The 22,921-nt window shown below is 38.9% G+C and overlaps 1 long non-coding RNA gene across 1 annotated transcript; it reads left to right on the top strand.

Moving 5' to 3' along the window:
- The first annotated feature begins 9,798 nt into the window (after nt 1-9,798).
- On the top strand, nt 9,799-22,921 carry LOC140482221 (uncharacterized). Its single transcript, XR_011961689.1, has 3 exons — nt 9,799-10,085; nt 12,408-12,517; nt 22,399-22,921. It is a non-coding gene; the product is annotated as an uncharacterized lncRNA (long non-coding RNA).

Raw genomic sequence — 22,921 nt, 5'->3', positions numbered from 1 at the left:
CATAACTTCGTTGAATAATTTTGATGTGAAGTTTGACCCTTGATCTGATTGTATCTCTATGGGTAAATTTGAGGATCTCCTCTACAATCCTTTTAACTGTGACATTGCATAATGGAATGATTCTGGAAATCTAGTGAACACATTCATTATTGTTAACAAATATTGATTCACACTTTTTGTTTTAAATAGGGGTCCTATGCAATCTTGTAAAAGGTTCCTCAAATGCAGGAATAGGTATTAAAGGTGCAGGTTTTATTACTGCCTGTGGTTTTCCAATTATCTGACATGTATGACATGTCTGACAAAATACAACTACATCCTTGTGTAGTCCAGGCCAGTAAAAATGTTTTTGTACTTTAGCTTGTGTTTTTATTACCCCTAAATGACTGTCTATTGGTAGTTCATGTGCCACCCGTAACACTGCCTTTCTATAACCCACTGACAATACAACTTGATGAACTTCTGCCCATTTCTCATCTGCCTGAGTATGTGATGGTCTCCATTTCCTCATTAAGACACCATTTTTAAAATAGTAGCACACCGGGATACATCAAGATACTTCCTCAGTGTATGCTTTTTTGATACAATTGGTTTAGTTTCCCATCTTTCTGCTACAATTCAGTTAATTTCTCTGAACTAAAGATGTCTATTTTGTCATCTATCTGCTCCTGGTTTGTCTCAACCATCTGATCAAACAGTGTCTCTGCTAATTCCGCTTCAACTTTCTTATCTGTTCTCTTAGATCTCTCCTGTTTCAACTGGTGACTTTGTGACCTTGTCACCACACAGTCAGGAAAAATTCCAGGATATGTGTCTTTTAATAGTTCAGTTGCCTGAGTTTCTACTGGCTTTTCAACCACAGTAGGCAGCACTCCTACCTGTGAACCAGCTATATCATTCGCAAGGCCAAATGGTATTCCTGGAGCTGAGAATTTTTCCAGTATTCCTATCATGAACTCCCCACTCTTCACTGGACACTCTAAGCTCAGTCTACATAATTGAGCACATTTTGTCTCATCATGAATTCTCGTTACTAGCATTTTTTTCTGGCAACAATCCTTCTGAGGTACATATCGCCTCATCTTTCAACATCAACAATTGAGAGGACCCTGTATTTCTTAATATTGTAACCTGTCTACCTGCTTCTCCTGGCCTACGCGAGTAAACTCTAACTTTGTAAGTATATGGTTTACGAAGATCTGGCACTTCCTCCTTAACCAACCTTCAACCAGCTTGTACGTTCTGGTGCAGCTTTCCAACCTCCACTGTGCTTTCTGTCACTACTCCAGAAAATTCACTGGCTTACCCTGTTTTCCTACATCTGGCTTCCCAGTACTTTCTCTAACCCACCAACACTATGATTTCACGTGGCCTACTTTATTGCAATGAAAACACCGGAATTTTTTTAACTTCCCTTTCCCCTTCAAGGGTTTCCTTGTTACCCTGTGGTAAGTTATCTTTATGATCTTCACCGAGATCTACCTTTCCCTTTCCACATGAGCATTTCTCTTTCCCCCAATTTCTATCCCTCAAGGACTGAAATTGATTCTGGAAGCCAAACTTTGATTTATGAACCAAATCATAATCATCAGCCATTTCAGCTGCTAATCTTGCCATTTTAAATCTCTGCTCTTTCACATGAGTTCTCACTGCCTCAGGAAGTGAACTTTTGAATTTCTCCAAAATAATCATCTCTCCAAGAGCGTTATAGGTTTGCTCTACTTTTAATGCCCTTATCCACCTATCAAAATTACTTTGTTTGATCCTTTCAAATTCAATGTAAGTTTGAGGAGGGTCCCTCCTCATATTCCTGAAATGTTGTCTGTAGGCTTCTGGCACAAGCTCATATGCACTTAAAATGGCTTTCTTTACCTCCTTTATACACTCCAGATACCTCCTCTGATAGTGATATGAATAGCTCACCAGCTCTACCTACAAGATTTGTTTGGATCAACAAAACCCATGTGGTCACTGGCCATTTCATTTGTTTAGCCATCTTTTCAAGTGAGATGAGAAAGGCTTCCACATCCTTCTCACAAAAGTTTGGTAATGTTTGAAGATATTTAAACAGATCCTCACCATGCCTTTGGCTACCAGGGGTTTGCTCATCCTCACTCTCTTCTTATTAAGCTAACCCTCAGCCTTCATCTCCATCCTTTTAAGCTGACTTTGCTGTCTAAGTGCCAATTTCTGAAGTTCGAATTCCCTCTCTTTCTTCTTTTCCTCTCACTTATTTTCTCTCTCTTCTCTCTCTCTCTTTCTCTCTCTTTCTTTCTCTTCTGCTAAAGTGATACATTCTTTCTCACTTTCCTCTGCTTTTAATCGTAATTCAAGCAGTTTTATTTCTTTTTCTTTTTCCTTTTCCTTTGCCTCTAACTCGAGCTGCTTCATTTTCAAATGAATTTTAGCCATCTCTAAAGATTCTGATGCCATTTCCAGCAAATGTAAATGCTGAGCTATTGCTGTAAATATCTCTCCTTTCCCCATGGAAGGAGACAGCTCCAACTCCAGGTTGTCGCTAATTCAAGCAGCTTGGCCTTATTCACTTTTTGTAAAACCCCAAAGTTACTTTTTCCACCCCAGAAAACTCTTAGTGACCGCAAAAGCCATTGCTGTTGCAAGCACCATTTAAACCAACTGATTTCAACATCCAGAACAAAAGACACTAACACCTTCCACTTGCTGCCTTCAAATCCAGCAACCTGAATCCCACACTGGAACTATAGAACAAATCCCGCAATAAGTCTCCAATCTTTTATGGACCAAGCCAGACCCCTCTAATCATTTCAAGAAGGTGACCCATACCCCAACTTTTCTAGTTGTTTTGAGCAGGTTTAAACTGGATTTTCCAGGAGTGATGCAGCTGGTCAAAACTCCTCGGTTTTAAACAAAACAGAATTTCTTTACAGAGTACTGAATGAAACACAAACAGTAGAGAACAGACAACAGAATAACTTAAACCTGACCAAAAACCCAACAGACTATCCCAAATTAATTATACTGTTCCAAATGCCTGCAAAAAAGGTCAAATCAGACACAGGTTCTTCCAGGAGAAATGTCAGAGAGATTCAGCATGGAACATCTTCTCCCACGCAACTGTTTCTTTTTGATTCCCAGCTAGCAACTGACCAGCAGCTCTGAACAGCCAGACGACTAAAAACCAAACCAGACCAGAGAAAAGCTGAGCTGGGAGAACTGGCCACTCCCCTTTCATTGTACAAGTGTTTTTTTTTATTTGAAAGGCTTTTTCCTGAGGCAGTATCCGTTAACTATAATCAAATTGGCCCTAAAACCCTTTAAACTTAGACCTTTCAGAGCCTATGTCTTTTATGACCTCTCTGAAAAAGAAACCAAGGACAACCTAACCTTGTTAAAGGTGCATCATTGTCACAGTGTGAATGGGGTTGAAAATAAAGGTTTTGCAATTTATAGCATTGACCAATTAAATTACTTTGTTGTTTAATTTTGCTCCACTGAACTTACTATATTGCTAGTAATTGCTAAATCTTTTGTTTAAGATGCAAACCGGTGTCTGAGACTGAGTATTTGCAGAGTATGAATTTGATTATTCAAAAGGCTGGTTAGGATTCATTGGGTCTATTTTGAAGGTCTTTGAAGATTTTAATTGTACTGTGTTGTGAATACAGATGTACAAAGGCTGTTCGTCCGTCTGTCTCCTTGTTGTAACACTTAGGAAAATAGAACTTTGGAATAGTAATAAGCCATTTGGCCCTTTGAGGCTACTTCATTATTCAATAAAATCATGGCTGACCTGGTTGTTGTCTCAATTCCACTTTTTTTGGCTGCCCTCATGATCCTTGATTCTCGTATTTAAAAACCTATCTGATCAGCCTTCAATAAATTTAATAACCAACTCTCCAATGTTTTTGGGAAGATAATTCCCTATATTAGTTACCCTCTGAGAAAATAAATTCTTCTCATCCCTATCTTTAAAGGCAAACCTCGTCCCTAAATTGTTTCCCTGGTTCTAGTCTCCACAAAAACAGGAACCATTCTTATATTGTCCACCTGTGAAGTCCCCTCAGGACCTTATCTGTTTCAGCAGGATCACCTCTCATGCTTTAAATCTCAAAGGGTACAGGTCCAACCTGGTCATAAGATAAACCATTTACACCTTTGTTTCTCACTGTTTCTAATATGTTTATATCTATTTTTTATTAAGGAGTCCAAAACCATATACAGCAGCCTCATCAACACCACAAGTGCAATAAAATGTTTTTACTTTCATATTTCATTCCTGTTACAATAAACATCAGCCATCCATTTGTCTTCTGAATGTTTGCTAAACCTGCATCCTAACTTATTGAGATTCATCTACCAGGACTCCCTGACCTCTCTAATCCTCTGAGTTCTGATATATTTTTTATTTAAATCGTGTTCGGCTTTTCTATTCTTCCTGTCGAACTAGTCAAGTTCACATTTCCCACATCACCCCTCACCTGTCAGTTCTTTGTCCACTCACTTAATCTGAATACATCCCTTTTCATGCTTTACCTCTTCTTGACAACTTTACTTTCTTTCTAATTTTGCTGTCACTGACAAATTTAGCAACAATGCATTTCATTCTTATATCTGGGTAATAGATCTGGATTGTAAGCAGTTGAGGATAAAGCAATGATCCCACTGGCACTTCATTATTTGGAGTTTATCAAGCAGAAAAAGACTTATTAATCTCTACTATTAACTCGTATTATTCCTGTTAACTAACCAATCCTTTATATCATGATTTGGAGATGCCGGTGTTGGACTGGAGTGTAAAAAGTTAAAAATCAGACAACACCAGGTTATAATCCAACAGGTTTAATTGGAAGCACACTAGCTTTCGGAGCGACGCTCTTTCATCAGGTGGTTGTCACCTGATGAAGGAGTGACGCTCCAAAAGCTAGTGTGCTTCCAATTAAACCTGTTGGACTATAACCTGGTGTTGTGTGATTTTTAACTTTGTACAATCCTTTATCCACACTGATGGGTTAGTCTACAACAATGTGCTCTTACCTTGCCAGTAAACCTTTCTGTGGCATCAAACTAAATGTCTTCTGCAAATTAAAGTACAATGTATCCACAGATTTCTCTTTATCTGCTTTAATTGTTCTGTCCTCAGAAATCTTTAATAAATTAATTAAAATTGACTTTTCTTTCACAAAACCATGTTGACCCTGCTCGGTCATATTTTGATGTTTTTACATTTTGTGTTATAATCTCCTTTTTAATGGTTCTAGCAATTTATTGAAATAATAATCTTGTCTGATGGTTGCAGAAGGAGGTAACATCAAGAAAGCAACTCTTTCTCAACAGTTTTTTTTTCTCAAACTTGGACCTTATCTCTTACACATTGGAATAAATTAATAGATAGAGAATTTTAAAAAAACAATAGGAGATTTAAGGTCATAGCACCCACTCTGAAAAATTGCTTTTTTTAAAAGAGATTGACTCCTGAAGAGTCAGATTACATTGGTCACAACACCAGTGGATTTTGACACCACTGAAGGATTCTTAGAATGTATAATTCTTTTACTTAAAACTTTGACTTTTTTGACATCACCTCCTCCATTTTGATTTGTTTTACATTCTAGAATGTGTGTGTGTGTGTGTGTGTGTCTGTGTGTAGGTCATCAGGTGCAAGCTGGGTTTTCTGGGTTTTACCTTTTCAATATGGCAAAGACAGCAGCATAGTGGGAATATCACTAGATTAGTAATCCAGAGACCTGGGCTCCTGCTTGGTAATATGGGTTCTATGGTGGAATTTAAAACACATTCAATAAATCTCAAATTTTAAGCTAATCCTATTAATAGTGACCATGAACATGATCATTAGTTGTTGTGAAAACCCATTTGGATTATTAATGTTCTTTCAGGAAAGAAACCTGTTGTCCTTACCTGGTCTGGCCGAAATGTGATTCCAGATCCACAGCAATGTGGTTGGCTCTTATCTATGCCCTCTGAAATGGCCTATCAAGCCACTCAATTCAAGGGCAATTGGCTTTGCCAGTAACATCCACATTCCATGAGTGGATAAATAAAGATAAAGTAAGTTTATATTTAACATGAGTGATTTTATCAAGTCAAGAAATCTGTTTGGCATATTTCTTCATAAAGCTTTAAATATAGTCAAGTACATATTGAATTGAAAAAGTACATTTGTTTAAAAAAATCAACCTCTATTATAACCAACATAGGTAGAGGTAATTATTCAGCCATCCAGACGTTATTGTAAAAGATGTTTGGGTTTACACCCATGAATCAAACCCACAGGAAATACATTCAATTGGAAGTGGAACTAAATTAATCCATTGACAAAATAAATAAAAAGTCAATACAATTCTTATGAGGTTCGTGGAATTACAATTCTAAAATATTAACACATCCACTTTCAAAGCTGATGTTTCCTGAGACCAGGGTGACACAACTTGGGATAGTTTATGGGCCTTTAACTATGCAGATTGTAAGAGTATAGTCAGGCAGTTGGAGTTAGCTTGGAAACCTGAAATTTAAAATTGAGATAATTATCTTGATTCTGAACCAAAAGAAATTGAAATAGACAGGTCAGGGTGAGAAAAGGTCCAACTACAAGAGTGGAGATTAGAGTTAGAATTCCAATTAAAAAAAGAGGAAGGTGATTCCAAGAAAAATAAAAGAGATAAGAAAAAGACAAGGGAGACAGAAAGAGACAGAGAAATGGAAGGAGGAGAAAGAATTTCAGGAAAGGGAGATAAAAATGAGTTTCACAAAGTACTGTAAAAAAGGGAGTTATGGATGCTTGAATTGCGATGAGGCAGAACCGCTGTGCCGACTGAAGGTGCCCTTGGTGAGCGAAGAACCTCAAACTTAGCAATGAGTTTTGGGCTTTTCAAGTTTGCCCATTGAATCCCTAAGTTTGAAGAGGATTAAGTTGAAGCCTTCTTGATCTTTGACGAATAAGGTACTTTGAGTGGACTTATGTGATCCAACTTCATGCATCGCCCCAGCCAGCATGTGGTGAACAGTTGCACTGGCACTCTACTCAACAGTGCATACTAGGTGGACCATACAGAAAGCAGCTGGCAATGCAGAGTACCCCCACTAAGGCAATCCATAGCACTGCCTTTAGCATCTAAATATTAAGTTCTGAAAATTTTGATGAAAATATCACAAAATCAAAAAAAACTTTCTCCCTTGTGCTGCTGCAATAACTACAACAATGATTATTAGTATGTAATATGACTGCAGAAGAATTCTCAAGTTATTATTACTTAGCTGCTAGATTTTCACCATGATTCGTACTCTCAGTACTTGTTTAGCTGTACTGTTGAATTTGTAAGCAGTTTTGGAAATAAAATCAACATGCTGGAAATTCTCAGCAGAGCTGGCACCATCTATGGAAAAAGAAAGGGTTAACATTTTAGCTCTGTGACTTTTCACCATATTTGCGAACTTTCAACTTTACTCACTTTCTCCAAGTAAAGGGAGTTTCTATGTCTACCTACAATGGTTGTATTTTAATAGCATTTGTGTAGCTTCTCTTTTTTCTTCACTTACTCAGCCCTCTTCCACTTTCCTGCCTGTCCCCCACAACTCTTGAGCTTTTAGAGTAAAGAGCCTGATTAACTCTACTTTTTTGGAGTAAATGACCCATCCTCCCCACTAATATTCACTATAAGCCCAGTGCCTCAATCAACTACCTTAATTACATTTCCTTACACCCTATTTTTCGTAATAACACCATTCCACTCAGACTATACAACTTCCATATTAGTACTTATGGTATGTCTCTGTTTCCTCATCCAAGAATGAGTGTGGCACCACCATGATTGACAGGGCCCTGGTGTGTGTCCACCACATTTCACACATTTAGCCCCTTCCTTCAGTCCCAGGACTATGATAGGATACCCTTTGTCTTCACCTACATAGTATTCAATAGATTATTCTGTGGCATTTCTGCTACATCTAGAGCAATGTTACCACCATCTTTCAGCATTCCAAAAAGTTTGTTCCCTCTGTAACACCTGGTCTGCTGTCTGTTACGTCAGCACCTTCTCTTTCCCTATCACACTGTTTCATGCTAGTGCAGGAGATGCAACAGTTCCTGTTTTGCTTCTCCATTTTTTACCCTCCAAGAGTCTAAGCAGCCCTTCTGAGGGAAACAGTGATCTACTTAAACTTCTTTCCAAAACATACTGTCACAGATTTGAAAGTCGGCAGAATCTTTCACTACTGGAAGAGTCAGGAATCATGAATGGGTGAGCTTAATTGGGTGAATGTCAGAAATTCAAATTCTCACCAGCAGGATAAGGTTTTGCAATTAGGCTCTGTGACCTTTTAAAGCAGGTTGACCTTCCTGAATGCAGGTTGTGGGAAACCTATCTGCATGCATTTGCATCTCATTCAACATACAATTTGTCAGAATTAATTACTCACTCAATGAAATTTAAGAAATATGTGCCTTCAAATACCTGACTCTCTATGACAGTCATGACCCCAGTGACCTTCACTTCTTCCTGGACTTCAGGGTAAGTATTTGCTGCTTTGTTTTTATGACAGTGTGGTTTTAAATAAAGATTATATTGAGTCATGGTATCAGGTCTTCAGGTGGAGCAAATGCAGCAAAGGGAAGAGAGAATCACTGAGGGAAGGCGAGGATGGTATCCATCCAGAGATGGGAGGAAGGGCATCACAAATATGCTGGAACTTTACAAGGACATAACTAGTTGAATTGATAAGGGGGTGCCAGTGGATGTAATTTACTTTCAGAATTTTCAAAAGGCATTTGATAGGCCCCACAAGCAGATGAGAGTAAATGAAACCTGAAGCAGGTACCTCTGCCTGTCTCTACATCCTGTCTTATTCCCTTACTCCTCCCATAGTCTTGGAAATCTTTTGTTCCTTGGCTATAGCATTGCCATTGCTGAAGATGCTCAGTGACAATGCTTCCACTACTACGGCTGGGACAATTACAAATACCTCCCTCCATCCCTCTGGCCTGTCCTCACATTGAATTCATTTGTAAAGGCTGATTTCCTGGTGACTGTGGTGACCTTGTTGGGGAACACCTGGGAACTTGTGACCTAGTAATCCCAAACATGCAGAGAGGCTCCTACTTAGCTGCAAGTTCACCCTCCTAAGACAAAATGGGCAGAAGGAGTTAGAAAGGCAGGGCATCTCTGTAATGTCCTGAGATGAATCCCTCAGGGTGCCCACTTGGCTGGCATTCCCCCTGTGGATACCCAATCGCACCTCCTTCTCTTCTTGAGGTGAAGGGGTACATGGATGAGCTTGTAGTGAATCACCTCATCAAGCCCTGACATTGCTACTGTGCAGCCAATGCTACAGAGGTGGAGTGCAGGTCCAGCTACATTTTGAGTGGGCCCTGAGTGATCTGCTGGACCTGTCATCCTTTTCATGGAGATTCAGCGAAGCAATTTCATGATTGAGCTAAATGCCAATGCCCTGCTGACATTTTGCCCTCTGGTTTCTCCAGGCACTGCCATGCATGGAGTCAGAGGTCTGCAGAAATTAGAGGAGTGTTAACTAAAACAGTCGTGAGAATTCAAGCAGTCGCCTCCATTTTTATTCTAGTCTACGGGTGGAATGTGGCACCTGTTCCTGACATTCCTCTGCCTGTCTCTACATGTAATTTATGGCTGACTACAGACGAACATCATCTGCATGCCATTCAGCAGGTGTCTGTCTCCAAATGTCAGAAACTTCAGGCATTGCTTCCTCCCAGGGAATCTTGCGGCTGAATGGTGTTTTCAAGCATCTGCTGCCCTCGTGTTTCTCGATGCTGGTGGTTGTCAGTTTGGAAGTTTCTGTTGAAAGAGAGGGGGTCGGGGGTGGATGTGAGGTGTGGATCGTTGCTGCAGTGCATCTTGTAGATGGTACACACTGCTGCCACTGTGCATTGGTGGCGAAGGGAGCAAATGTTATGTTGCTGGATGGAGTGCCAATCAGACAGCTGCTTTGTCCTGGATGTTGTTGACATTCTTGAATATATTTCAAGCTGCACTCATCCATGTAACTGCAGAATATTCCACCAGATTGTTGCCTTGTGACTTATAGATGGTGGACAAGCAATGGGGAGATGATGGGTGAGTTATTTTTACAGGATACCTTGGCTCTCATCTTGTATCCACAATATATATATGGCTGATTCAAGTGATTCCAGTCAATTATAACTCCTAGGATTTTGTTAATGGGGGAATTCAAAGAACTGCGGATGCTGAAAATCAGAAACAAAAACAGAAATTGCTGGAGCAATTCAGCACATCTGGCAGCATCTGTGGAAAGAAACCAGTGTTAATATTTTGAGTCCAGTGATTCTTCTTCAGATATTAGTAAAGACAACATTGCAGGGTTGATAAAACTGTGTTTGCTGTTGTTGTTTCCAGTTCCTAGGTCAATATCAGGGGATCCATCTGGTTTCAGTTCTTTCCTTTGACTTACAAACATAGAAAATAGAAGCAGGAGGAGGTCATTCAGCCCTTTGAGCCTGCTACACCATTCAATATGATCATGGTTGATTATCCAACTCCATACCCCGTTCCTGCCATCTCCGCATACTCTTTGAACTCTTTAGCCCTAAGAACTATTTCTAACTCCTTGTTGAAAACATTCAATGTTTTGGTTTCAACTGCTTTCTGTTGCAGAGAATTCCACAGGCTCACTACTCTCTGGATGAAGAAATTTCTCCCCATCTCATTCGTAAATGGCTTACCTCATATCTTTAGCCTGTGACCCCTGGTTCTGAACTCTCCAATCATTGGGAATTTCATTCCTGCATTTACCCTGTCAAGTGCTGTTAGAATTTTATGGATTTATGTGAGATTCCCTTCATTTTTCTGAACTTCAGTGAATACAGTCCTAACCGATTCAGGCTGTCTTCATACATTGGTCCTGCCAGCCTAGAAATCAGTCTGGTAAACCTTTGCTGCATTCCCACTGAGCCAGAACATTTTTCCTCAGAAATGGAGATCAAGATTACATAACAGTACTCCAGGTATTGTCTCATCAAGTTCCTGTACAACTGCACCAAGACATCCCTATTACTTAATTGAATCCTCTCACTTTGAAGGCCAACTTTCCATTTGCCTTCTTTATCGCCTGTTGCACCAACACGTTTACTCCGGCAACTGGCACGTAAGTACACTCAGGTCTCATTGCACCTCCCCTTTCAAAATCTATCACCATTTAGATCGTAATCTACCTTCCTATTTTTGTGACCAGGGAGGAGAACCTCACATTTACCCACAATATTCTTCATCTGTCATGCATTAGCCCGACTCACTCAACTTGTCCAAATTACCCTGAGGTATCTCTACATTCTCATCACAGTTCATCCAGCCACCCAGCTTTGTGTCATCTGAAATCTTGGAGATATTACATTTAGTTCCCTCATCCAAATCATCAATATATGGTGAATAGCTGGGGTCCAAACACCAATCACTGTAGCAACCTATTAGTCACTGCTTACCACTCAGAAAAGATCTGTTTATTCCTACTCTTTGTCTCCTGTCTGCCAACTAGTTCCCCATCTGTGTTAGTACACATGTGAATTTTATGTGGGACTTTATCAGAAGTCTTCTGAAAATCCAAGTAAACCACATTCACTGGCTCTCCCTTATTAGTTACTTCCTCAAACAATTCTAGCAGATCAGAAATACATAATTTCCCTTTTGTAAATTCATGCTGATGCTGTCTGATTCTGTCACTGTTTTCCAAGTGCTCTGCTATTAAATCTTACATAATGGACTCTAGGATTTTCCCTAGTACTTAAGTTAACCAATCTATAATTCACTTTTCTCTTAACCTCTTTTTTTCAAAAGCAGGGTTATATTAACTACCCTCCAAATCCATAAGAACTGTTTCAGAGAAAGCTGATCACCAATGCATCCACTACTTTTACGGCCATTTCTTTAAATGTTCAGGGATGTAGATTATTGGGTCCTGGTGATTTATTGGCTGTACTACCTTCAATTTTCCTCACAACATTTCCCTGTTAATACTGATTTCCTTCAGTTCATCCCTATCAATACGTCCTGCAATCCCCAGCATGTTTGGGATGTTACTTGTGTCCTCAGTTGTGAAGACTGAACTAAAATATATATTTAATAGGTCTGCCATCTCTTTGTTCCCATTATGACTTCTCCTGTTTCTGAGAACAAGGAATTTTAGAGTTCGTCTTCACTAATCTTTTTCTCTTCACATATCTAGAGAAGATTTTACAATCAGTTAGTATGGTCTTTGCCAAACTTACTGTAGCACTCCGGTTCCCCTCCTCTTAATCAATCCCTTTGTTGCCCTTTGATGAAATGAACCTTCTCCCAATCTGTACACCTTGGATCGAATACTGTCCCTAATTTCCCTTATTATCCAAGGTCAGGCTAACTTTTCTTTTTTTTTTCCTCTTTTAGCACAAAAACACAACAGAGAGGCTTGTTCGGTCATTTCAGCACGCATTTAAGAGCCAGGTATATTGCTGTGGATCTGGCCTGGGAAGGATGGCAAATTTTGTTCTTTCAAGGTATTCATGAACCAGATGGGTTTTTACAGCCAACAATGCTTCCATAATTGCAATTTGACTAATGTTTAATTCCAGGTTTTTATTGAATTCTAATTTCAACATCTGCTATGGTGAGATTAAAACCTTATCTCAGGAGCATTAGCCTCATCCTCAGGATTACAGTTCAGTGACATTTCCCCTCCACTCACTGTCTCCTACCATAGTTTAGCTGAAATAATTTGAACCTGGGCTCAGCAAGTCGGTTCTGCTTCCAAACATTTTGTGATTCTTAAAAAATCAGGATGGAAGTTCATGTCAGTTTGATTTCAGGGTCTGAACAGTTGCACATAACAAAGATTAAAGTAATTACATTCCTACATATCTTGTTACTGGTCACAAAGCTGATGATTTAGCTGTGCCACCAGAATGTTTTGAATTCAGTGTCAAAGGACTGAGCTTTCCTTTCAGTCTCAAATTGGTAACAAGGAGATTCACAATATGCCAATTAATTATATAATGTATTTCAGGCTTCATCACCTTCAAGTACACTTGTATCTGGTTGGTTGGTGCATGAGGACTCCTTGAAGGAAGCCTGCTGCTAAGGCAGACTGTTCATTTAATACAGCCTGAGGGTTCATGATTAACACTAAGGAGTTTTAACCAAATTCACTCATGGCCTTTATTTTAAATAGGTTTTTCTGCAAATTGCTTTTAGAAGATTTTTTATCCAAAGATGGGTTGAGATGCTTTGGTACTTGGCACTATTAATTGAATCATAGCATGGTTAGAGCACAAAAGACCATTTGGCATGTCATGTCTGTGCTGACCCTCTGAAGGAGCAATTTAGGTAGTGAATTCAAGTAGTGAATTGTCTTTTCATCGTAGTCTCAATATTTTTTTTCCTTTTAAGATAATGATCCCTTTAGAAAGTCTCAATTGGTCTCCCTCATACTCTCAGGCAGTGAATTCCAGATCCTAATCATTTACTGCATGGAACTGTGTTTTTCATCTCTTCTCCCAATTGCTTCTTTTGGCAATTATCATAAATCTGTGCCCCTTGGTTTACCTACAAGGAATTTCCGTCTTTTTACCTTCTCTACTCTAGAAATACAGAGTTCATAAATGGCATTAAACAGTGATAAAGTCTTAGAGGCTTCTGAAATTTCACAAGATTGTCTTTTCTGCTCTGCAGTGAAGTTTTTGGTGCAATTCAACCTGTAACACTCTTTCTCCATCACTGATAAATTAGTTTCTACTCTTCATTGTTCAGGATTCTTGTTTGACTCTATGACAACCTCATAATTCTGTCACGTAGACTGGAGGAATTTTCAGCTCATTTACAAAGCCCTTTCATTTTCATACAGCAGTCGGTACTGGAATATTCAAAGCCATAATAACTCTCCCAGCAGAATGTCCCACCCAAAGTCGCAGACAGAAATTTTAATTATACTCTGCGGTTTCTTACAGTAGCTGACTCACTGACCGCTATCAAAATCCATCTAATTCCTAATACCTTGTCTTTGTTTGGAGAAATTGATTGGACTTACTGTCCTGGTTTGACTTGCTGTAAGTACCTTTATGTGCTCTCTGTGGCAGCCTTAATCACATTACTTAGAACATGGTGTCAGGAATGGTGCAATTGAAATTGAATGAATTTTCAAAGCTGTAAATGAGCCAGCTATTTAAAGAAATAACAAGAAAGAGGTTTTAGAAAAATGATAGCATGGAACTTCTGTGTTATTGGAGTAGTGCATTTTCCATTTTCCGCTGTTGTGAAAATGAAAAGAGATATGAGACAGAAGTGGAATTTTTCCACTCTCAGTGATAAAACTATGAGATGGCTACAGAACCAATTAAAAACCTGAGTATATAAGAGTATTATTAATGGCGGGATTGGGTGCTACAATCTGTATTGTTGCCCAGAACCCACTGAGGTCCAGAAAAGCCAGACTGCAGAAATTTCAAAGACTTGGTATACACACATTGAATCTCATATTTCTGTTACTCATGAATGGTATGCTTTCAATATCAGAACTCTGGACAGAGAGTGACAATTAATCAATACCTGACCGTGCTGATACATCAAAATGAATTCTGTGAATTTGGACAACTAAAAGATGATATCATTAAAGGTAGGATTGTTGTGGTCAAAAGAGATCCATCTGTGAGAGCACGTTTACTCTCAAGAAAGCTATTGACATGTGCAAAAGCTATGGGATTATTAATCATCAGTTACAGCATGATAAGGGGAGAACAGACGTTACTTTGCATTATGCTGTGAGACATTCCAGGCTGAACAAAAACAACAAATTGGAAAAAGGGGAGAAATATTTGCAGAAAAGCCTGCAAAATATCAAGGCCAGAGGACAGGATGTAAAAATAGACATCACAAAAGAGAAAAGGAAGCATATTGAGCACGGAGGAAGCAGCAAGAAACAAAATCAGTTTGCATGGAAGTGTTTAGCTTGCAAGAAACAAAGCAAGCCCATAATAATGGCTGCTGGAGATCTGTTAGATGCTCATTCCATTGAATCATTTTATGCCATTCAACAGGCTGCTATTGGTCTAAAGATGATGAAGGATTTCATGACTGTTGGAATGAGAAGGAAAGCATCAAGTAAATATGAAGTATCAAAGAGACACAATGTTTTGTACAACATCATAGGTCAGCTGATGCTCCAAAGTGAAGCCCTCAAAAGTGGGAATGGGGCTATATGGTGGAACAATTGTCATGCCAAGAATAGAAATGAAATGGAGAGCAGGGTGCAATGGGAAGAATGAAGACCTGGAATTTCAGATAGTTGATGTTAAGAAAAAAATCAAACATCTCAGCTGAAGAAGTCTAAGACTTGGATAAGTAACCCTAAACATACCAGAAGAGATTTGCAGTGTTTTGCAGGCCACTTTACCATTGACTGCTGAAGAGATCCTAGAAGGTTACGAAGACATTTTTGCAGGTCTTGGATACTCCCCAGATAAGTGTCACCTCAAAGTAGATGAGAGTTTGAGACTAACACAACATATGCTGAGAAAAGTTCCAGCTAACCTCAAGTTCAGCCAAAAAGACAAGAAGAAGTGGAAGAAAAGGGAGTAATCAAGAAAGTGACAACTTCTCCAAATTGGATTGGAGCAGTGCAAAAACTGAAAAGGCTGAGGACATTCATAGATCCAAAGTTTCTCAATAAAGCTTTGAAGAGATGTCACAATCCTATGTCAACCATTGAAGAAATTTTGGCACAACTTAGCAAAGCAAAGGTCTTCATTATCTTTGGTACAAAGCTGGTTATTGCCAAACTAAGCTGGATGAAAGCAACAATTTTCCAACTACATTCTGGATGCATTCAGGAAATAAAGATGATTGTGGTCCACTGCTCCAGTATCGAGCAGTTAGCAGATCATCATCAGTGAACTTTACAGAAGCTATTGTTGATGAACTGCTAGTCTATAGATGTGGAGTTATAATGGAAAAATCCATCACAGAACATGATCAGAACTAAGTGCAACTGCTAGAGAGAGCTCACCAGAAAAACTTAAAGCTGAACAAGAAGAAGGTGAAATTGAAGGTGCTTGAAATCAAGCATATAAGTCCTATATTGACAATGATATGAATTCACCAGGATCCTGACAAGGTGAAAACTGTAGCAGAGATACAGCAAATGATAGATGTGAAATCAGTGAAATTATTTTGTTGAAGAATGTGAACTTCTATGCAAGCAGATGGCTAAGGATGTGCATTGGCATTAGAAACAGATTTTTAAAAAAGCAGCTTTGACTAGAATCAGGTAACTCCTGACATCAGTGCCAATGCTAAAGTATTATAATTTCAATGGTGAAGTCAATTGCAATATGATGCCAGTAAGACAGGGTTTGTAAGAACCTTTGGCAGCAAAGAAAACCAGCTGCATTTGCATCCAGGACATTAACGAAAACTTAACAACACCACACTCAGATTGAGAAAAGGTACCTGACATTTTTTGTGCCTGACAGTCTTTGTCTGTGTGCATTTTAAAATCAATACTAGTTTGGAAAAGACAAACTGACAGTAGATTCTGATCACAAGTCACTTCAAAACATCTTTCCCCACTCCCTTCCATCTGCTCCAAAACATGTGTAAGGACTGTTGGTTTGTTTTTAGACATATCATCTGGATATAACATGTAAGTAGGGAACAGATATATATTACTGTCAAGATCAGCACTCCCTATGAAGAAAGCTGAAGATGTTTAGAGGGAGTGTGAAACCTTCTTGTTTCACTGAAAAATATCAGTTTAACAAGCCCAGTAAGTGATCAACCCAGCAACACTGAATGTCAAAGACCAATGTTTTGCTCAAATTAATCAAACTATACAACAAGTTGCATCTGTGCAAGTCTTTCAGGAAGTAGTGATGCTGCTATAAGATATTGGGAATATAGAAATGAAGTGATAATTGAGGATGGAATCTCTTTTAAAGGAAATAATCATTATTCCTAAGGAGATGAGAAAAAAGATGCTGAAGAGTATCCATGAAAGCCATAAACAAATCACATCTAGTCTGAGGATGGCAAGGCAAGTGCTATACCGGCCAAACATGAGTAATGAGATTAAGGACCACATCAGGCAGTGCAGTATTTATTTATAATAAATACAATCTAAGCAAAGCTATGAAACATGACAAGCCAGACAAACTGTGAGTCAAGTCTGGAACAGACATCTTCACTTTTACAGGAACAGATTATCTTGTCACTGTCATTATTCTGACTAGTAAGAGGTAGACCAGCTGATGTCAATGACTACCAGTGATGTTGTAGAGTGCTCGATAGCACATTTCAGTTGTTATAGCATCCCAGAGATTGTGATAAGTATTAAAAGCCCATGATTCACAAGTGAAGAATTCAGATACTTCATAAAGGATTGGGAATACAACACCATACATCAGCATTACATCATCTTCTGTCAAATGGAAAGGTTGAGGTGGCAGTGAATATTACCAAAGGGATCATAAAAAAAACAAAGAACAGAATTGTACAAGGTAATTTTTAAATGTAGAAATATATGTACTGAAAGCTTGAAAAATAATTCAGTTCAAAGACTAATGGCACACTGCATCAATTACTCATGCAGTAACAAAAAAAAATTGCTGAAACTAGAAGTAGTAACAGGCATTTGTGACAAAAATTAAGGTGAAATGACAGAATGACAAATTTTACTTTGATAAAGCTACCAAGATATTGGCAGAATTGAACATTGGAGAGAGAGTCAGAGTGTTTATGTTCAATGCTCTCAACAAAAGTCAGCCCATGAAGCAACTTGGGCCTACACTGTAATCTTGGTCATGCAGAGTGAATATGAATAACCAGCCATATTGTCTGAACCATAGAGATATACAGACAACTGCAGAAACTGTTCTTTCAGTGCAGACAGTTGACTAGGAAAATCTGATCTCACCAGCTTGAAGAAGTACAGAGTGAATATTACTCTCCACCAAGAGGTCCACCATTCCTCAGGAAGACAAGTGGATAAACAACAACAGTTACCATGGCAACAACATTCCCTATAGAGGAGCATCCCCCTAGGAACAAGCACATACCAAACAGCCAACAACAACACATATGCGTAACATTATGGGACCTATACAATTTAATAATTAAGTATGCAATACATGAACAGAGACTGACTGAAATAAATGACAAGAATTGACACACAATTCTGCTAAAGAAGAATATTTTTTATTGGGAACTATGTATATTGCATAATGTAGGCAATTTGTAGCTGCCAATGGTACTGCATGCAATTGTTTTGATTTATGTTTTGTATGGAAAGGGGAATGTGTAAAGAAATTGAATTGTACTACACGGACTGGTTGACTTAGTCATCTATATCTCTGCTCTAAGTGATTCTGTTTCTGGTCTGTGACAGTCATTTAACAAATTATTTGGAACAATCCGAATGGCAAGTAAAATGGCAACTGCCCTAAGTCCTTAATTTACAAAAGTTGAGATCAGAGGTCATATAAGGATGGTATATTTCTCCAAACAAGCCAACTTCAATATTCATCTTAATCTAGACTCTTATGGCTCTAGATTTATTTAAAGTTTTATTGATACGTGTGCACAACAGTTGTTTTACCACCTTTCATGGAGATATTATCCAGGGCCACACTGTGCCAAATAGTTGGAGCAAATTGTGATCACTCTTTACATCACAAGTCATAAGAAAGAGTTTGTTACAAAGTTAATGATCTTTTCAATATCTTAGCAGATGCTAGAAATGATTATAGTTATGACAAGTTAAAAGAAACCTTCACCAAATACTTCTTGCAAAAGCTAATCCTCATTATGAGCTCTGCATCCTTTGGAAGGTTAAACAGGATACAAGTAGAACCTTTGAATATTATCCAACAGTACTCCATCATCTAAGTCAGAGCATGATTTCAAAAATGTTGAAAGGAGATAATGTCTCAAATAATCACAGCCTGTCACCCTGTGCAAGGAAACAAGCACTTTACTCAATCTACAGCAGTGACTTTACATTGGTTGAAAACTAGAAGCAAATGAAAAGTAAGGAGGGAGACTGTAAGGAAGTACATCAAACAGTATTCAACAAGAATTTACTGAGTCTACTAAACAAGTGACACTGAAAGGATGTCAAGAGAATGGAACTTTCAGAGGAAGCAACACACATGACAATATTTAAGGAAAGAACAGAAAATGATAAAAGTTACAACGGATAGAGTATATATATATATACAACACTTAAAAGAGTTGTCAAAATTGTGCCTTATAGGCTGTCATTGTGGTGGTTGATATCTACATTGAAGAAAATGTCCAACAAAAGAAAAAGATTGAATTATATTTGCAATTCAAATAAAGTAGCACCAATGATGTCATTAATATATCAAAGAAAGAGTTTTGGGGAGGGACCCAAGTAAGACTGGAACAAGGAATCTTCTATGTACCCGATAAAAAGAAAGGCATAATTGGGGCCCATACAGGTACCCACAGTCACACCTTGGACTTGAAGAAAATGAGAGGAGTTAAAAAAGTTGTTCAAAATGAGGGCAAATCCAGCCAGGCAGAGGAGTGTGATGATAGATAGGGATGGTTTAGGACTCGTTTCAAGGAAGAAATAGAGAACCCTCAGACAGTCCATGATGATGCAGAGGTGGCTAGCATCCACAAAATGGAAATTTTGAAGCTGGCATAAGGCATCAGAGGAATTCCAGATGAAAATAGAAAAAGACTGTATTGTACAATGGGAGAAAAAAATTGAGTCATGGTAGTAAGCATAAGTTCTGTGGGACAGGCAAAACAATGAGTCTTCCTGGGCAGTCCTGTTTGTAGATTAAAGACCCATGCATGATTCTTCCATTGTCAATTTCCAAAACTCCAACAATTTCTGTAATCGAGAAGGGAAGAACAGTCAATATCATGGACTCCCTAAAATTTCAAGAATTGTAAGAAGCAACATAACCTCTAGCTACATAGAAACAGTAAAAATCTACCCATATGGTTCTGATGTGCTGTTGCCAGTCATGAATGTAATTCAAGTCATAATCAACTCACTTCATGGAAGATACCAAGCTGAGTTTCATGTTAAGTTAAACAAAGGAAACTTAGTGAAGTTCTACAACAGCCCTGAAACTGATTTCTATCAACGTAATTCGTACACACGGCTAACTGACCAAAGGCGATTCTTTTATTGTTATTCACAGCTGTTTGAAATTGCTTGGAATGGAAACAATAAGCAGATCAATTTACTGTTAAAAACATACAGCCCAAACAGGAGAAAAATATAAAGACTCCACTCCACATTAGAGAGGATATAAGGAATGAGTTAGAAGACTGGAAAGTCTAGACATCATTGAGAAGACTGGTGGAGCAACACTGTGGATAAGCCCCATTTTTGTAGTTCCCAAATCCATGGTCAAGTGACAATCTAAGCATATATGAGGTGAGACAATTAACCAATAAAGCACAAAAGACATCCAATGACAACTGTCAATGAAATCAACTAGTAGAAATTGAGAATTGCAAATGCTGGAGATCAGAGTCAAGAGTGTGGTGCTGGAAAAGTACAGCAGGTCAGGCAGCATCTAAGAAGAAGGAGAATCGATGTTTCAGGCAAAAGCCCTTCATCAATGATGGAGGTGTGGGGCCGAGGTGTGGAGCCGCAGTGGATGGGGGAGATACTAAACGGGTATTTTGCATCAGTTTTTACTGTGGAGAGGGACATTGAAGATGTAGAATGTAGGGAAATAAATGGTGACATCTTGAACAATGTCCATATTACAGAAGAGGAGGTGCTGGGTGTCTTGAAATGCATAAAAGTGGATAAATCCCCAGGACCTGATCAGGTGTACTGTAGGCTTCTGTTGGAAGCTAGGGAAGTGATTGCTGGACTCCTTACTGAGATATTTGTATCACCAATAGTCACAGGTGAGGTGCCAGAAGACCGGAAGTTGGCTAACGTGATACCACTATTTAAGAAAGGTGGTAAGGAAATGTCAGGGAAGTATAGACTGGTGAGCATGATGTCAGTGGTGAGCACGTTGTTGGAAGGAATCCTGAGGGACAAGATTTACATGTATTTGGAAAGGCAAAGGACTGATTAGGGATGGTCAGCAAGGCTTTGTTGGTGGGAAATCATATCTCATGGACTTGATTGAGTTTTTTGAAGAAGTAACAAAGAGGATTGATCAGGGCAGAGCGATGGACATGATCTATATGGATGTCAGTAAGGCATTCAACAAGATTCTCAATGGGAGACTGGTTAGCAAGGTTATATCTAATGGAATATAGGGAGAACTAACCATTTGGATACAGAACTAGCTCTAACGTAGAAGACAGTGGGTGCTGGTGGAGGGTTGCTTTTCAGACTGGAGGCCTGTGACCAGTGATGTGCCACAAGTATCAGTGCTGGGTCCATGACTTTTCATCATTTGTATAAATGATTCTGATGTTAACATAGGAGGTATAGTTAGTAAGTTTGAAGATGACACCAAAATTGAAGGTGTAGTGGACAGCAAAGAAGTTTACCTCAGAGTACAAACTCTGGGCCAGTGTACTGAGGAGTGGCAGATGAAGTTTAATTAAGATAAATGCGAGGTGCTGCATTTTGGAATAGCAAATCAGGGCAGACTTCTACACATAATGGTAAGGAGTGTTGCTGAACAAAGAGACCTTGGAGTGCAGGTCCATAGTTCCTTGAAAGTAGAATTGCAGATACTTAAGGCATTTGGTATGTTTTCCTTTATTGGCAGAGTACTGAGTACAGGAGTTGGAAGGTCATGTTGTGGTTGTACAGGACATTGTTTAGGCCACTTTTGGAATGTTGTGTGCAATTCTGGTCTGCTTCCTATCGGAAGGATGTTGTGAAACTTGAAAGGGTTCAGAAAAGATTTACAATGATGTTGGCAGGGTTGGAGGATTTGAGCTATAGGGAGAGTCTGAAAAAGCTGGGGCAGTTTTCCCGGAGTGTTGGAGGCTGAGGGGTGACTTTATAGAGGTTTATAAAATTATGAAGGACATGGATATGATAAATAGACAAAGTCGTTTCCCTGGGGTGGGGGAGTCCAGAACGAAGGGGTGTAGGTTTAGGGTGAGAGGGGAAAGATATAAAAGTGACCTGAGGGGCAACCTTATCATGCAGAGAGTGGTGCATGTATGGAATGAACAGCCATAGGAAGTGGTGGAGGCTGGTCCAATTGGAGCATTTGAAAGAATAGAAAAGGTTAAGGGGGATATGGGCCAAGTGCTGGCAAATGGAACTAGATTAGGTTAGGATATCTGGTCAGCGTGGATGAGTTGAGCTGAAGGGCAACATCTATACATCTCTATGACTCTAAGTGTAATTTTTCATGATGAAATTCAGTTCATCGGTCATATTTTCAATGAGACAAATTTGTTTCCTGATTCTACACAGATAAATACAATCCTGAATGTTGAACTATCAATGGATGCAAAACAAATGAAATCTCTTCTGGATGCAAAAACGCAAAATACTTGGTGCTGGAAATCTCAAATCAGAACAAAAGACACTGACAGAAAATCTCAGCAGGTCAAACAGCACCTGTGAAGACAAACAGTTGATGTTCCAGGTCAATGCTTTCATTAGAACTCTCTCTCGGGTCTAGCATTGCATACCAGAATATGCATCAGCTTCTGCTCCACTCCAACAGCTCACTCATTGTGACATCAGCTGGAGATGAGAGATAAGCCAGAAATCCAAGCATTTGACAAACGAAAAAAGTCCTGATCAATACAGAGTTTTTCTTGCTTTGACCTAAAAGTACCCACAGTGTGATAAGTGGCTACAAGTCCCATTGACCTCAGAACCATGCTTCAACACACAACAATCTGATTTCTTAAACAACAAAATGCTCTCAAATAGTGTGATAAATGCTAGTAGCAGTGTAGGAAATACAACACTTCCATTTATACCTGAA

The sequence above is a fragment of the Chiloscyllium punctatum genome, chromosome 10, assembly GCF_047496795.1.
Source record: "Chiloscyllium punctatum isolate Juve2018m chromosome 10, sChiPun1.3, whole genome shotgun sequence".
Lineage (NCBI taxonomy): Eukaryota > Metazoa > Chordata > Chondrichthyes > Orectolobiformes > Hemiscylliidae > Chiloscyllium > Chiloscyllium punctatum.
Note: the sequence above shows the minus strand (reverse complement) of the source record. Positions and strands in the feature narration are given on the sequence as shown.